Raw genomic sequence first — 5,102 nt, forward strand, 5'->3', positions numbered from 1 at the left:
TGGGAAAACTGGTCAACCACTTGTAAAAGAATGAAACTAGAGCACTTTCTAACACCATACACAAAAATAAACTCAAAATGGATGAAAGATCTAAATGTAAGACCAAAGAAACTATTAAACTCCTAGAGGAGAACATAGGCAAAACACTCTCCGACATACATCACAGCAGGATCCTCTATGACCCACCTCCCAGAATATTGGAAATAAAAGCAAAAATAAACAAATGGGACCTAATTAAACTTAAAGGCTTCTGCACAACAAAGGAAACTATAAGCAAGGTGATAAGACAGCCTTCAGAATGGGAGAAAATAATAGCAAATGAAGCAATTGACAAACAACAAATCTCAAAAATATACAAGCAACTCCTACAGTTCAATTCCAGAAAAATAAATGACCCAATCAAAAAATGGGCCAAAGAACTAAATAGACATTTCTCCAAAGAAGACATACAGATGGCTAACAAACGCATGAAAAGATGCTCAACATCACTCATTATCAGAGAAATGCAAATCAAAACCACTATGAGGTACCATTGCACGCCAGTCAGAATGGCTGCGATCCAAAAGTCTACAAGCAATAAATGCTGGAGAGGGTGTGGAGAAAAGGGAACCCTCTTACACTTTTGGTGGGAATGGAAACTAGTACAGCCACTATGGAGAACAGTGTGGACATTCCTTAAAAAACTGGAAATAGAACTGCCTTATGTGTATCCCACTGCTCGGCATACACACCGAGGAAACCAGAATTGAAAGAGACACGTGTACCCCAATGTACATCGCAGCACTGTTTATAATAGCCAGGACATGGAAGCAACCTAGATGTCCATCATCAGATGAATGGATAAGAAAGCAGTGGTACATATACACAATGGAGTATTACTCAGCCATTAAAAAGAATGCATTTGAGTCAGTTCTAATGAGGTGGATGAAACTGGAGGCTATTATACAGAGTGAAGTAAACCAGAAAGAAAAACACCAGTACAGTATACTAACGCATATATATGGAATTTAGAAAGATGGTAATAATAACCCTGTGTATGAGACAGCAAAAGAGACACTGATGTATAGAACAGTCTTTTGGACTCTGTGGGAGAGGGAGAGGGTGGGATGATTTGGGAGAATGGCATTGAAACATGTATAATATCGTATATGAAACAAGTTGCCAGTCCAGGTCTGATGCACGCGACTGGATGCTTGGGGCTGGTGCACTGGGACGACCCAGAGGGACGGTATGGAGAGGGAGGTGGGAGGAGGGTTCAGGATGGGGAATACATGTATACCTGTGTCGGATTCATTTTGATATGTGGCAAAACCAATACAATATTGCCAAGTTAAAAAATTAAATTAAATTAAATTTAAAAAATTAAAAAATTAAAAAAATTTTACCTTGGTGGCTTCTATTGCTTCTGATGTGAAGTTAGGTATCATTCTTAATGATGTTTCCCAGAATACAATATGGAAAGTGTCCATGGATATTGGCAAGATTGTTTCCACTTAAATAGATTTTTGAATTTGCCTTCAATCATTGCAGTGAAAGTCACAATCTTCTGCCAAAACCAGAGTGGTAGACTTGCAGAATTCCTTATTCAAATTTATGGCTTTCCTCATAGCATTGCTCCTGAATAAGGAGATTGTTTTGTAGGAAGTCAAGTATGGCAGTGAGTGGAAATTCTTGCTATGAACAAAAAGGTTATGGGATGGGTAGTAGAAGAGGTAGTTATAAATACCAGCTATAATCATGTGGTCATTTTCAGGAATGAGAACAATAATACTTATGTGAATTTGTTTTTCATTTTGATGTAAATATATTTATGTATTACATTAACCAATTTTAATTCCCCTCTCCCATTTGCTTACATGTAGTAATGTAAGATATGCTAATATAAATCAATCTTATATCTTATTATAGCTTAGTAGTGCCTGGAAAATCCCATGGATGGAGAAGCCTGGTAGGCTGCAGTCCATGGGGTCGCTAAGAGTCGGACATGACTGAGCGACTTCACTTTCACTTTTCACTTTCATGCATTGGAGAAGGAAAATGGCAATCCACTCCAGTGTTCTTGCCTGGAGAATCCCAGGGATGGGGAGCCTGGTGGGCTGCCGTCTATCGGGGTGCACAGAGTCGGACACAACTAAAGCAACTTAGCAGCAGCGAAGATAAAGGATTCAATGGGAGAATGTGGCTTAGCTAGAAAAGAAAATAACTTCACTCCCAAATGGATAAATAAACTTGCTATAATCTTTGCAGGATGAGGTTAGAATCTTTTGGGTTGAATGAGGAATTACTGCATTATATTAGCAAGAACTGTGGTGTTGGAAAAGATTCTTGAGAGTTCCTTGGACTACAAGGAGATCAAGCCAGCCAATCCTAAAGGAAATCAATCCTGAATATTCATTGGAAGGACTGATGCTGAAGCTGAAACTCCAGTAATTTGGCCACTTGATGAGAAGAGCCACTCATTGGGAAAGACCCTGGTGCTTGGAAAGATTGAACACAAAAGGAGAAGGGGGCAGCAGAGGATGAGATTGTTAGATAGCATTACCAAATCAAGGGACGTGAATTTGAGCAACCTCTGGAAGATGGTGGAGGATAGAGAAAGTTGTTAAGAGAGTACAGATGGATGCCAGGTTAACAAAGAGGGTACTGTAGCACCTTTGTACTATCCAAACTAACTGGAAATATCTTTCCCAGAAAGTGCTTCCCGTATTGTTCTTGGTTAGGATTGGCCACAAAAGAAATTTGTGTAACATTTGCAAGGTGATTGTGATGAAGTAGCCATAGGTTTTATGTTTTGGGGGTTGGTACAGGGCTCCAGGGACTATGGTTGTTCACTCATATTGCTGCTGATCTGATAGCTCAACTTATTGTTGATTCACAACTCCTTCACTTCCCACCAAACCTCCTCCTGGTCTTCTCTGTTTTGGGCTGAGTATGCAGGTAGCATGATGCCAAATGAAACCCACTTCTCCTAAGGTCATCCACTACTGTGAGATTGAAGGAGGTGAAACAGACAAATTTTAGTGTGTCTGTGTGGTTTCCATTTACCTCACGGCTCTAGTTTGTCCTTATGAGTCATAGTTTGTCCATGCTCTGGTCTATATCCAACTTTCTTCTTCAAATATTACTCTAGCTGACAAACAATGAGTTCAGTCTCAACATCAGATACCAAGATAACAGATTTGTATACACTCTTCCACCAGATCTAGCAATTACCTGAGTCCTAATCTTTATAACTAATTTCTTATTCCACACCACTGGTGGTTCTGCTTCTTTGATTGTACCTTCGGTGACACAATACTAAGAATAAAGGACTAAGGAAATTATTTTTATGATGATTTCAAGTAACTATACCCAGATTTGTGATGTGAGTGTATTTTAGTGAAACTGTCACTTTAAATTATTTATGGAGCAAGTTTAGACAACTTTACACATGTTCTGTATGATTGATATAAAGTCAAAAATTCAAGAGGAGAATGTTAACAGTAGAAAATTACTCTGGACATCAAATAACAAGGAAGAAGCTTTTATTTAGAATTAAATTCTATGATCCAGACCACAGATGAAGCAACCACATGATTACCATTTCTTGCTGGGATCTGCAGGTGTGCATTTCAGCTGGAGTCCTCCAGCAGGGAGGCTCTCTCTTATTAAGCTCTGGGGTTTTTGTTCAGCTTTTCCCATTACTTCAACCACTGTGAGTTCACGGAGAGCACAGAAGTACTTTCCAGTATCTTCCAGCTGTAAGGCTGAAATGGTGAGGCTGATGGAGGTATCTGCTTTCTGGAAGTTTACAGAGTAACGGCCATCCCTTGCATTCCCATCTTCTGAATACTGACGAATGAGGTAAGTCATCTGTCCACTGGGAAACTGCTTGTACTAAAAAATGTAGTAGGAGATCATGTACCAACTGACTTCATACTGACAGTTCAGAGTTACTGACTGCCCCACTTGCAGGTTATGTCTGGCTGGTCTTGAGTAACTTTCTGGGCCACACCAGATCCTGTGAAAAAAATCAGAAAACAGAGATGAAGCAGTGAATAAAATAGTGTAGAAATTAGACTCATTTAGGTCTCCAAAAAGAAAAACTAAACTGAAATCTTAAGATGCTTGCTTTTCTCCAGTCCTCCTTTCCTCCCCAAGTCCCGGTGAAACACCACACGCCTGTGTGCAGGCCTTTCACCCTGAACACTTGCACCCATGCTTGAGAGCATCCCTACCAGAGAAGGTGAAGGCCAGGAACACCCAGAGCAGACTGGAGAGCAGCATGAGGCATGGACTCCCCTGCACAAATCTGTTTAATTCTGCCTCAAGCTGAGAGTTCAGTGTCTTTAAGTGCCTGAGAGCACATATACATCGTACCTGGGTTCCTTGTGACTCTCCCCCAAGACAGGAAGTGGGGTTTGTCATGTAGATCAACCACACGGTCTGTGCACAGATGGAAAAAGTCTCAGTTCAGTTCAGTCACTCAGTCCTGTCCGACTCTTTGTGACCCCATGGACTGCAGCATGCCAGGCTTCCCTGTCCATTACCAATTCCCAGAGTTTACTCAAAGTCATGTCCATTGAGTTGGTGATGCCATCCAACCATCTCATCCTCTGTCATCCTGTTCTCCTCCTGCCTTCAATCTTCCCCAGCATCAGGCTCTTTGCAAATGAGTCAGTTTTTCGCATCAGGTGGTCAAAGTATTGGAGTTTCAGCTTCAGTATCAATCTTTTCAATGAATATTCAGGACTGATTTCCTTTAGGAGGGACTGGTTTGATCTCCTTGCAGCCCAAGGGGCTCTCAAGAGTTTACTCCAATGCTACAGTTCAAAAGCATCAATTCTTTGGTACTTTCTTTATGGTCCAACTCTCACATCCATACGTGATTACTGGAAAAACCATAGCTTTAAGTATATGACTACTGTCTGGCTCACCACAAATCTTTACTTTGTCTACCTATTTTTCCCTGGTCATTATGTTTGGCAGATCCTGAAAAGGGGCATTAAGAAAGCAATTAATATTAAAGGTTTGAACTGAGGGAAACTGAAGATTAAACAAGTTGACATACATCGGTAATTATTCAGTAAAATGATTTTTCCATCCTGTTTAAGATATAATTT

The sequence above is a fragment of the Bos javanicus genome, chromosome 10 (assembly GCF_032452875.1).
Source record: "Bos javanicus breed banteng chromosome 10, ARS-OSU_banteng_1.0, whole genome shotgun sequence".
In the NCBI taxonomy this organism is placed as follows: Eukaryota; Metazoa; Chordata; class Mammalia; order Artiodactyla; family Bovidae; genus Bos; species Bos javanicus.